Raw genomic sequence first — 14,101 nt, forward strand, 5'->3', positions numbered from 1 at the left:
AACTGGACCCATTTTACTTTAAAAAATACATTGTAAGCAGTACTATTTTGCATACTTTCATATATGGTGAACATAGGTAATAATTGGTTAATATTTTGTTGTAAAAATATTTTCATTCTGACATTTTTAGGAATCAGTGATGTTTTAAGTAGGAGATTTGAGACTGAATTTTCTCATTCATAAGGGAGTTAAAATGCTTTTTTCCTATGATAAATAAAATTTTAATTAGTTATCAGGATCCAGAATATAGTCAATACAAATTAATGCCCACTGTAGCCTAGCTGACTTCATATTTAAAAATGAACCTTAAAATATTCTGCCTTTTGTTCCATGTTCAAAATGCTCAGACTCCCTGGAGCCATAATTTTTATATCCCCATGGAATTGACTCAGCCCTTTATCTTTCCAAGATAGATCCAGAGTCCTAGCACTTTGCTGTCTGGAAGACTGGTGTTTTTGAAAGCTTAACTAACACAATAAATCTTTACTTTATGTAAAGATGAATTGAGAGTCATTTTTACTGGGTTTTGCACTGGTCTCACTGTTTCTCCTCCAAAATTTAAGATTACATTAATATCCACAGGGATGCCAAAGGCTATATATATATATATATGTGTGTGTATATATATACACATATATATATCCCTGCTCTTCTTTTTTTTTTAAATTCCCTAAATGTTAGTGGAGTGTTTGGCTCAAGCAGGATAAGTAAGCATGGTTCACATCTTTTCTTCTTATGAAAAAGATAAAGCAATATGTATCACATTTATGATAAATATCATATCATACTATAAATAGCTATGACTATGAAAAATATAAGCATATATAATTATGTCTATGTAAAAATATATGTCAAGATCCTCTTAAGCCTACATGTGAAAGCTTCTAAGTTCTAGCCTAGTTTCTCTGATATATTATAGAAAATTTTAATTGGAATATCAAAACTAGCCTTTCCAGACATGACAGCTTCAGTGATTTAGAGCTATAATCAACTGAGTGTATAAATTTCTGCCTTAAGGAAATATATTTCAGTTATTGCTTAATTTAATTAAACATGCACAATATACTTGGTCTTCTGTAGAGTATTATATATGACAGTCTTTTCTTCATTCTTAAATGAAAGAATACAGATGAAGACATAAATACACATATATACACAAATTAGCAGGGATAATATTTTTCTTTTTTCCTCCTATTTGTTTATTGACTTTAGGAGAGATTTCATAGCTATAAAAAGCATAGGGTGAATTGAATATAGCATTCTTTCAGATTTCTGACATCTTAAGGGATCATACTTTCATTCTAAGAGAGCCTACTTCCTTTCACCATTCCTACATGTCATCTTATGATATTCTAATGGTGGGAGGCATATCTGCCCTCAGTTGCAATCCCAGGGACCTATTGCCATGTGCAACTTCCCATTCATCATGGTGGCTATAATAATCTGGAGAAGATAAGCTGAAGACGGGATTTTCTTCTGTGCCAAATACTACCATCCCAGTGGAATTCACCCTCCCCTACTCCCAACTCTGATATAATAATGGCTAGTTTTGACCCTGTGAAACAGCATGAATTAGCACCTAACTTAGATGCAGGAAGACCTCAGTTCAAATACTCCCTCTGATACTTAATAACTTTGTGATTCTCAGTGATCCCCAGGAAACTCTAATACATTCCATTTTAGCCTCAATGAGGTTAATAGAAAGAGTTCCCACAGAGATGAAATCATAGATCCTTAACATATATTATTCAATTTTTTTCATTTTCCTCATGAGATAGAGTAGGAAGAACACTTCTAACTACTCACTGATAACTCTTTTTTATGGACTGAAGGTAATACTTGAAGAGGGAAATCATTATCTGCATCACTATCTTTATAATCTTTTATTTATATGAATGTATGAAGGATGGATGAATCATGCAGAATTTATATGAAAAGACTGGGTGAACCAAGGGTCTCTCTTTTGGTTTTAGCCCTAGTGGGGATTACTGTTTATAGACAGTCATTAAAACTTTTTACAACACATGATTAACTAAGAAGTGACCAGTATCCACAATTGGCCTTTTATGAACTCCATCACTGTCTATGTGACCCACATAATTCTTTAAGCTGAATACCTAAGGGCGAACTAAATAAAAATAGTTGCTCCAGTAGACTTCTTGAAACTTCTATCTGCATCAAGTCAGTGATCTTAGAAAGTTCCTTTATGGGCCCTGCTCTTTATAGATATTTTAAGACTTGCCTTGCTAATAGAAGTATGAGATTCTCTCATTTCACTTTTTTCTTTATTTCTTTTAATAATTTTGTATTCCAGGCCATTAGGTGGTACAGTAAATAGAGCACCAGCCCTGGAGTCAGGAGTACTTGAGTTCAAATATGGTTTTAGACACTTAATAATTACCTAGTTGTGTGACCTTGGGCAAGTCACTTAACCCCACTGCCTTGCAAAAAAACAAACACTCCATGAATTGCGAATAGACCAGCGTGACTGAGAGGAGTAATATAAAAATGTGTGTGTGTGTGTGTGTGTGTGTGTGTGTGTGTGTGTGTGTGTGTATGTGAAAACTCAAAAGTTAGGAAGGTGGGAAAGGGGTCTATATTTGATCCTGGAGGCAATAAGGAACCATCAAAGTTTACTGAGTGAAAAGGATGAAGTGTTCTAAGATGAGTGTTAGAAAAAATTACTTTGGTGACTATGTTGAGACAGTTTGTGATAGGAAAAGATTTGAGGCAAAGAAACCAGAAGAGTGGTGATGAAGATTGTAAGTAGAGTGGTGTCCATGAAAACAAAATGAAGGAGATCTTCATGGGAGACATTGTGGACCTAGAAATAGAATTTGGTAGCTAATTAGTTATATGGGATAAAAAAATCTAGGATGAGATTGAAGAACCAACTCTTATTTTATTAGAGCACAGAGTTTCTAATAAGGGATTTCTTTCAATGCAGATTAGCATTTTTTCTGCAACTTGTTGTCTTAGAGAGTTTCCAGTAACACTGATGACTAATTGGTCCTGTGTCACAGAACCAATATGTGTCAGAACAAAGTTTGAACCCTTGTGATTTTCTTGATTTCAAGATGAAATCTCGTTAAAGGATATGAACAGACCATTTTCAAGTGAAGAAATTAAAACTATATATAAATATATGAAAAAATGGTCTAAATTACTATTGATTAGAGAAATTCAAATTAAAACAACAATGAGGTATCATCTCACACCTATTAGAGCAGCCAAGATGAGAAAAAGGGGAGATGATCAATATTGAAGAGGTTGTGGGAGGATTGGGACATTGATGCATTGCTGGTGGAGTTGTGAACACAATCAACGTTTCTGGAGAGCAATATGGATCTATGCCCAAAGAGCAATAAAATTGTTCATACCCTTTTACCCAGCATTCCAATTCTAGGATTGCATCCAGAAGAAATTATAAAAAAAAATGGAAAAGAGTCCTACATATTCCAAAATATTCATAGCAACACTTTTTGTAGTGGCAAACAATTGGAAATTGGGGATGCCCATCAATTGCAGAATGGCTAAACAAGTTATGGTACATGAATACTATGTTGTCTTTAAGAAACAAATGGTTGGACTCTAGAGACGTATGGAATGACTTACAGAATCTGATGCTGAGTGAAGGGAGAAGAACCAAGATAACAATTTATATTCAACATTATGAGATTAATAACCTTGATGGAAGCAACCCCTCTAGGAAGTCCAGAGAGCTAGGACAATAGCATTTGACAGATTATGGACTATATCACCTCCAACCAGAGGGAAAAAAACTAAACAAAACAAATCACGAGCAAAAATAAAAAACACCCCTACTGAATCTTATGAACACTTTATAAAAATTATCTCGTATTTATCTCTTTCCCTTAATCCTAATTCCTCACACCAAAAATTACTAATTTGTAGGTATATTTAAAAATAGGTATGTAAAATGCTAATCTGACTTCCCAACTGAGGGAAGTGGGGTGGGAAAGGAGGGTGGAGGGAAACTTTGCAACTTGGAAATATGTATGTAGAAATGGATGAAAAAAATAAATAAAATTTAAAAAGATGAAATCTCTGTCTATTAAATTTCTTTTGAGGACAGAAAAGAGGGATGCATTTAATAAACCAGTGACTCATTTGAATAGAGAGTTTCTGATGAGGATCTTTTTTATATTATTGTTCTTTGTTTGCCTTTTTTATTTTAACCAATGGAAGTTGGTGCAATTTAAATGAAAGTTTATGTGCAATTTAAAGTCTTAGAGAGTTGTCTAACGTTCTTGGAGGTGGGGAGAGAATTGAGGAAAGTCAGGTCTTCCTGACTCCAGGGCTGGTGCTTTCTTTTTCTCATCTGGGCTAATCTAATAGGAGTGAGATGATACCTCATTGTTGTTTTAATTTGCATTTCTCTAATCAATAGCGATTTGGACCACTTTTTCAAATGTTATATATATAGCTTTAATTTCTTCACTTAAAAATGGTCTGTTCATATCATTCATTGATGAGATTTCATCTTGAAATCAAGAAAATCAAAAGGGTTTAAACTTTGTTCTGAGACATATTGGTTATGTGGCCCAGGACCAATTAGGGAGTACATAACCCAGTTCAATACCAAAAGCATGATTAAGACCAAACAAGAGACAAAGTAAAGAAGTCATGACTTTATTGACACAGAAGGGACCTAAAAGTTTATCCACTCCACTTTATATCCATGTTTTATATAAGAAAACAAAGCACGAAAAGGCTCAGCAACTGGAAAATACAAAAGCCTAGAGATGGTGGGAGAAACAGTTTTCATAGGGGAACACAGTGACAAACCTAGAAGTTTATTAGAAGTTTATTATGGTGCATGTATATTATGTGCTTGTATATGTGTATTTGTGTTTTGAGAGAGAGAAAGTAGTCAGCCTTCTAGTCTCTTACTTTATTGCCCTTTTGATACTCACCTTTTTGACCCTCTCTTCTTGACAAGAACACTATTGGCTTCCTATTGTTATATGTATGGAATCTCTTACTTGCTTCTCCAGAGCTAACTTAATGAAAGGGTTGTCAACAATAACTCTTCTCAAATGTACATTTTTCAATCTTGTCAACATACATAAACCTGATAGAGATGTAACAAATTATAAAATAATGTCACATATAACTACTAATTTATTTTTTATATATAAATGCACATGGAAGGACAATGTTAATTGTGCCCATGAAATTATTATATTACTTTTCATAAATAATTTTTCAATTAATTATGACGTGTTCAGCTAATAGTAATCTCTCACTTAGACTGAACTCCTTTTTAAGCAAAGCTTGTGGAGGAATCCAGTAAACATTTCTTACAGGCAAGTGGTGTTTATGACTCAGCATCTTATATACCCATGCATCTCAAGTCATTTTTCAGAGCTTTGTGATGGATTTCTACTGAACAGCCCATATCCTCCACATAAATAACACCTCACATTTATTAGATAACTAGCTGGAATTAGAGGTACACACTTAGGTTCATCAAATAGTGCTAAATGAACTGATTGATGTAGGAAAAAAACAAATAATCTTGACCTCACCAAGAATCTTGGCTCTATTTTAGGTACTATTTTTATTTATTTAAGTCAGAGATCTAATCTATCTTCCTTGGATATCTGACAACATTGATAGCTAAAATATATTCAGTATACTATATAGTACTTGACCCTCTTCTTAAAAATACACACATACATACACACACACACACACACAGACACACACACACACACATATATATATATATATATATATTACACATATATAATGCAATTACAAATATTGATAAGCAAATTAGAAGAAAAATCTACCCCTTTCCCCTCTTCCACAAACTAGGAGGTAATATGATTTAGTGAAGAGTGTGCTTATCTTGGAGTCAAAGGACCTTGGTTATCTAGGAGGTAGAGTGCATATAGATAGTATCAAAATAGGAGTTAAGAACAAAATTCATTTCCTATCTTATTTGCTGTGTGATTCTGGGAGAATCACTTAATTTGTTTGGGCCACCTTTTCCTCATCTGTAAAATCGGAATTATGACTGTATGTATTTCACAGTAGCATGAGGATAAAATCAGATTAAATAATAAATATTCATGTCCATTATATATTTGCATTATATAACATATGCATTTTGCAAACTTTCAAGTAATAAAAATATTAGATGTTATAGATTATATCATAGCTGATTAGTATTAAAGCTAATTTTTCAACTTTGAGAAAGTCACTTGAATCTCAGGTAATTCCTTTGCTCATTTGTAAACTAGGTTAAAGGAGAGGGTTTCTGAAGTCTCTTCCAAATCTAGTTCTATCATCCTAGGATCCTATAAGATACTATAAAATTTAGACATGTGCCCAAGAAAAAAAAATGAGTTATTAAATGTTTCAGTTCTAACAGTTTTAAAAAATAAATTAGCTCTACTTATCAAGGGTAGACTGGAATGCTATAGAGATAAAAGTACTATACCATTTTTAGGAGGCTTCATTTCTAGCCCTACCTCTGTCATTTCTTTGAAAAGTCAATTAAGTTCCATAAAATAGGGCACTATGCAAGATGGTCTTTCATCATCCTCTGTCTTTAAAAAAATTCTGTGGTTCTATGAGTTCTTGAATACTGCAAAATAAAAACTTAGTACTCTGATATTGAACTACATTGGAATGAAAGCATTAGAAGCAATGTTTTTGATCATTAGTTATAATAATAGTTATAATAATATCTGAAATTCTGATAGTTTTGTTGGATTATGACTATTAAGAGGTCTTATAGGCCTAAAATATTTTTTCTTTCTTTCTTTTTCACTTGAAATAATCCCCAGTTTAACTGCATTAAATTGGCCTTGATTTTACTTTGTCCAACTGAAAAATGATGAGTAGAAAGAGGTAGCTAAAGTAAGTTGTCTTTGGGATAACTTCTAGAGCTAAGATATCAACCTATGATTTTTTAGAATATAGTTTCCTTTATGTCTTAATAAGGTAATTTAATTCTAATTCAACTTGATAATTTAAGGGTTTTTTATTACACATTTTGATGAATGTATCATTTTAAATATTGTTGTTATTAATAAGTTGAGAATTTATATCCAGATTTCATGATATCTGATAGTCCAAAGTTTGGGGTCAGAACTTTCTAATTTTTTTTGTACAGGTGAAGTCATATCAATCATATTTTCATTTGGTTAACTTGCAAAAAAAATAAAAAGGAATAAACATAAAGAAAGTGAAAAATTAGGTTTCAACCTGCACTCAGAGTGCATCAGTTTTCTCTCTAGAGGTGAATTGCATTTTTGATCAAAGGTCCTTTGTAATTGTTGTGTATTATTGTATTAATCAAAGAAGCAATCTTTCTTATTTGATCATCATTATAATATTGCTGCACTGTTTACATTGTTCTTCTGCTTCTGCTGATTTCACTTTGAATGACTTTATGTAAATGTTCCCATATTTTTCTAAAACCATCTTGCTCATTGTTTCTTATAGTACAATAATTTCACCAAATTCATATACCACAATTTGCTCAGCCTTTCCACATTAGATGAACATACTCTCAATTTCCAGTTCTTTGCCAACACAAAAAGACATGCTGTAAATATTTTTGTAATATAGATCATTTTCCCTTTTCTTTGATCTCCCTATGATTCAGATATAGTAGTAAAAGGACATGGCTACAAATGGGTCCATTTTTTTTTTCTTTTTTTACCCATCAAACATGTATTTTATTCAGTGGTGGGATTCAAATAAATTAACAACCAGTTCTGTGCCCTAATGACCATTTCAATTCTAAAAAGATATATCTAAAAGTAGTTGAATATTTCATGCATTTAATATTCAAGTAAAACAATAAAATAGGTATTTTACAATAATAATAAATATTATATAAAATATATAATTATATATTATATAACATAATAACAATAATAATAAAAGAGGTATTATGTTGAATTACTGACAGTAAATAAATGTTTCCCTATGGAGCCAAAGATCACATCAGTCCATGTTAGAACATATACAGAATCAAAAGTCATTATACCTATTCTAACCCTTTTTTCTTCTCATTTCATGGCTTCTGAAATGGATGATGATTACTCTTCAAATCTATATTTCTATTGGTCCATTGCATCCTAGCTTTGGGAAAACTAGCACACTTAATATCTCAGGAGAATTTTGGGCATAACACAAAGGGGAAGCAAATGACAGTTTGTCATTCCCTGGTTGGTATTTTTTCTCTTTACAATATGTGCTTGTTTACTGAAGAACAAACTGAGGGAATTAAAATGTACTATTTCATTAAAGGTATAATGATTTTTAAGAAATGAATGAATCAATTTTGCAAGTATGGTTATATCAATTTTTTTTTACCTATGGATGAAATTAACATCACCACAGGTGCTTAGAAAACATTGTTGCCCAGATGAACATTACAAAAGAGTAACAAACATAAATTTATGATTTCCACTTTGGGCATATGCTCAGGTGCCCACCTTAGAGAGAACCCTGATTACAAGTATCATTTAACAACCAATTAACCAAACTCAACATACCATTAGTTATTGGTTTTGCAGAACCTGTGTGAATTGGTTGAATCCCAAAACTGATTTTATTCCTTATCCATCATGGCAAAGTCCACCCTTGGTGGAAGAGTGGGAAACAGCTGATTAAGGGCCAGGGCAGGTAGGAAGGTTGACTGGTGACTTCTGCATTGCTCACAGCTTATCAGAATTCTCTGTGGGCTTGGGCTTGGTAAAGACACCTTCCATTGCTTTCTATGAATTATGCTGTTTGGGACTGAGCATGCCATGGACTTCTCTCTGCCCTTGGATGGAGTACCTACATTGCTCTCCTGTAACAGATAAGTAGACATGGATGCCAACATGCTGGAAACAGTTTCCTCCAAATTACTCTGCAACAGACTAAGGTCCAGCTGGTCCCCCTCACCACCATCTCCAAAAGCACTCAATTCTGGGTTAGAGAGAAGGGAGGGGAAATAGAGGATGTGTAAGTGCTTACCCTGTTCACTTGCATGAACCAGATCACTTAGCCACAACACACTGGCACTTCTCATGAGCATTAGTCCTCTGACTTTTCCTTGAATCCTTCAGGAACTGTTGTCATCCTTGGAGCTTTCCATTCCTATCACAGACTGCTGACACTCCTGGAGCCTTATTTGACATCATGATAGTGCAATTGTGGGGCATGTTGAGAAGCTTTATTTGAGACACTAGCAGCAACAGCAGTAGAGCAGTAGTAGTGGCTGTGGCCTCCATATATCAACAATTTTTGGACCAGTTTATCAGATAGTGTACACATCCCTTCCAGCATTTATCTTTTTCTATTTCTGTCTTGTTAAGTCAATCTGATAACTATGAGGTATTACCTTCACAGTATTTTAATTTGTTTCTTTCATCAATAGTGATAAATTAGTTTTTCTTGTGACTATTGATATTTTCAATTTCTTCTTTTGAAAACTAGCAGGTTTATATCATTTGATTATTTATCAATTGAGAAATGGCTCTTATTTTTATAAATTTGAATCCATTCTCTATATATGTTTGAGATATGAGGAATTTATAAGAGAAACTTGCAGCAATTCCTAATTATTGTGATTTTTAAAAAATGTCATTATATTCTGCACTCAATTTTCTTCCTCTGATGCCTCATGGTTTGGAAAAGAAAAACAAAACTAAAATGTTTGGACAAGAAGGAAGTTAAAAAAGGTGAATGAAATCTCTGAAAATTTAGGTATGATAGACCTCTGGAGAAAACTTATTGGGGAATAGAAAAGAATACATCTTTTTCTCTGCAGGACATGACACCTATCCCACACTTGATCATGTACTAGGGCATTAAAACATCTTAATCAAATACAGAAATTACAATGCATTTTTTTATTTCTGTCTCATACAATTATACAATAAAAATGACATGAAATAAAGGATCAGAAAAAGAGAAACCCAAAACTAATTGGAAATATTAAATAGCTTAATTTTAAATAATGAGTAAATCAAAAATCAAATCATAGAAATAAATAATAATTATATACAAGAAAATGATAATGATGAGACAATATGCTGAAATTTATGGGATGCAGTCAAGGCAGTTTTGAGGGAAAACTTTATATATCTAAATGCTTGTATGACTAAAATAGAGAAAGAGGAGATCAATGATTTGGATTTGCAACTAAAAAAGCTAGTAAAAGAACATTTAAAGATCCACAATTAAATACCAACTTAGAAATTCTGAAAATCAAGAGAGAGATTTATACCATTGAAAGTAAAATAAAAACTGATCTAATAAGTAAAACTAATATTTGCTCTTATTAAAAAATCAATAAATATGTAAACTTTTGGTTAACTTCATTAAAAAAAGAAAGAAGAAAAATAATTTACGAGTATCAAAAATGAAAATTGTGATTTAACCACCAATGAGGAGGAAATTAAAGAGAAAATTTTGAGCTACTTTGCCCAACTGTTTGCCAAAAAATTTGATAAATTGAATGAAATGGATGAATACTTAGAAAATACAAACTACTAAGATTAACAAAAAGGAAATAACATAAGTAAATAACACTATTTTTAAAAGAAAGAATTTGAAGCAACCAACAATAAACTCCCTAAGAAAAAGTCCATAGGGATTTATTAATGAATTCTACCAAACATTTAAGAAACAATTAATTCGTATTCTACATAAAGTACTTTAAAAAGTAGGAGAAAATTGAGGACACCAAAATGATTTCATGATACAAACATGGTGCTGATACTGAAATCAGAAAGAACCAAAACAGACAGAGAAAATTATAGACCAATCTCCCTAATTAACATGATGTAAAAAAATCTTAAAATAATTTTAGCAGCAAGATTACAGCAGGTTATTACTATAACAATACAACATAATCAGGTAGGATTATTCCAGGAAGGCAGGGATGGCTCAATATTAGGAAAACAATCAACATAATTGAACATATAAGAAGCAAAACCAACAGAAATTATATGATTATCACAATAGATGCAGAAAAAACCTTTGATAAAATACATGTATTCCTATTAAATATTAGAAAGGTTAGGAATAAAGTTTTGCTTGAAATAATAAATGATAGCTATCTAAAACCATCGACAAATATTATAAGTAATGGGGAATAAATTTGGGAAACTTAGAGTAAGATCAGGAGTAAAAACAAGAAAGCCCATTATTACATTAATATTCAATATAGCTTTAGAAATGTTAGCTACAGCAATAAATTGAGAAGAAAAAAGAAATTAAAGGAATCAGAGGGGCGGCTAGGTGGCGCAGTGGATAGAACACCGGACTTGGAGTCAGGAGTACCTGAATTCAAATCCAGTCTCAGACACTTAATAATTACCTAGCTGTGTGGCCTTGGGCAAACCATTTAACCCCATTTTCCTTGCAAAGAAAACTTAAAAAAATAAAAAAAAAAAAGGAATCAGAATTGGCAATAAGGAAGCAAAACTTTGACTCTTTGCAGATGATATGATGGTATGCAAAGAGAATCTGAGAAAATCATCAAAAAACACCTTGAGACAATTAACAAATTCAGCAAAGTAGTAGGTTATAAAATAAAGCACATAAATCATCAGCATTTCTATATATGATCAACAAAGCCCAAGAATAAGAGATAGAAAGAGAAATTCCATTTAAAATAACTGGAGAGAACATTCAACACTTGGAATCTATGCCCAAGATGAACCCAGACACTGTATGAACACATTTATAAAGCACTTCTTACCCAAATAAAGTCATATCTAAATAACTGGAAAAATATAAATTTCTCATGATTAGGTTGAGCTAATATAAGAAAAAAGAGCTAAAAATAAATAAAATCTTTCTGAAAAGAATAAAAATAAGAATAAAATGAAAATTCTACCCAAATTCAATTGATTATTCAGTGACATATCAATCAACTACCAAATAATAATTTTACAGAGCTAAGAAACATACTATCATAATTCATCTGGAGCAGCAAAGGGTCAAGAGTAGCAAAGAAACTGATACAAAAAAATGTAAACAAAAAAGGACCTAGTGCCTCCAGATCTAAAACTATGCTATAAAGTAGCAGGCATCAAAACTACCTAGTACTTATTAAGAAATAGATAATGAATGAGTGGATTAGGATAGGTTCAAAAGAAGGAGTTTTAAAAACCTACAGTAATCTACTGTTTGACAAACTCAAAGACATTAACTTCTGGGATAACAACTCACTATTTGTCCAAAATTGTTGGGAAAACTGGAAAACAGTTTGGCAAAAACTTGGCAAAGACCTACATCTCATTCCCTATACCAAAACAAGGCCAAAATGGGTACAGATTTAGACATAAAGAATGACAACATAGAAAAACTAATAGACCAAGAAATACTTTATCCATCTGATCTATGGAAATGGGAGAAATTTATGACCAAACAAGAAACAGAGTACATTATAAACTTCAAAATGAACGATTTTGACTATATAAAATTAGAAACTTTTTGCACTAATAAAATCAGTCCTACCAAAATTAGAAAGAAAGTGGTGAGCTGGAAAACAATCTGCACAACAAAAAGTTCTAATAAGGTTTCATTACTAAAATATATCGAGAGAACTACATCAAATTTATAAGGTAAATCATTCCCCAATTGATAAAAAGTCAAAAGGATAGTTTTCAAATGAAGAAATTAAAGCTATATATAATAATATAAAAATGCTCCAAATTTTTCCTCATACCAAAAATGGCTAACCTGCAAACATTCTTAAGATAAATGTGTAAGTAAAATATTAACGTGATTTTTTGCAGCTGAGGAGAAAGGGGGAAGGGAGGGAGGAAGGAAATTTTGTGGCTTAGAAATATGCATAGGCATATAGATGAATGTTAAAAAAAAACTTTCATAACATGTATTTGAGAATGCAAACCATCAATAAAAATATTCTAGGGAAAAAACAGTCTGCCTGGCCAATTGGAATTCAAAAAGTACAGGTGGAAATGGATGAATATTTACAAATATAAATTGCCTAGATTAACAGAAAAGGACATAAAACACTTAAATATCCCCATTTTAGAAAAGTACATTGAGCAAGTCATTAATGAACTCACTAAGCAAAAAAATCTCCAGGGTCAGATGGGTTCACAAGTGAATGCTACCAAACATTTAAAGAACAATTAATTTTAAGTCTACATAAATTCACTGAAAAAATAGGGGAAGAAGGAGCTCTGTCAAATTCCTACTTTGTCATCAATATGGTGCTGATATCTAAATCATTAAGAGTAAAAACAGAGAAAGAAAATTATAGACAATTCCCCTAATGAATATTAATGCAAACATTTTAAATAAAAATACTCACAAAGATTATAGCAAATTATGATCAGGTAGGATTTAGTCCAGGAATTCAGGGCTGGGTTAATATTAGAAAAATTATCAGTACAATTGGCACTATCAATATCCAAAGGAAGAGAAATCATATGATTATCTCTAAAGATTATGAAAAAGCTTTTGACAAAATGCAGGACATATTTTTATTAAAAACTCTAGAAAGAATAGGAATAAATAGTATTTTCCTTAAAATGATAAGCAATTGTCTATCCAAGCTAACATTATATTCAATGAGGATAATCTGGAACCATTCTCAAAAAAATTAAGGGTGAAACAAGGATGTCCATTATCAACATTGATATTCAATGTGGGGAAAACTGGAATGATAATGCATTGTTAGTGAAATTGTGAACTGATTCAAACTTTTTGGAGAACAATTTGTAACTATACCAAAGATCTCTAAAATTGGGTATACCCTTTGATCCAGCAATACCACTACTAAGTCTGTATCCCAAAGAGATCTTAATAAAGGTTAAAAAACACATGTACAAAAATATTTATAGTAGTTCTTTGCTGGTAGCATAGAATTGGAAATTGAAGGAATACTCATCAATTGGGAAATGGCTGACTAATTATGTTATGTATGGTATATGGTATATTGTTATATAAAAAATCATGGGGGATTGGACTTCAAAAAAACCTAGATAGACTTGCATAAACTGATGCTTAGTGAAGTGACCAGAACCAGAAGCACATTATACACATTAACAGTGACATTGTGTGATGATCAACTATGATGGAC

General features: G+C 32.0%; 1 pseudogene; it reads right to left on the reverse strand.

The window, feature by feature from the left end:
• Positions 1–8,705: 8,705 nt before the first annotated feature.
• LOC141499343 (stromal cell-derived factor 2-like protein 1 pseudogene) lies at positions 8,706–9,309 on the reverse strand (annotated as a pseudogene).
• Positions 9,310–14,101: the final 4,792 nt, after the last annotated feature.

This window comes from Macrotis lagotis, chromosome X (genome assembly GCF_037893015.1).
Source record: "Macrotis lagotis isolate mMagLag1 chromosome X, bilby.v1.9.chrom.fasta, whole genome shotgun sequence".
NCBI lineage: Eukaryota > Metazoa > Chordata > Mammalia > Peramelemorphia > Peramelidae > Macrotis > Macrotis lagotis.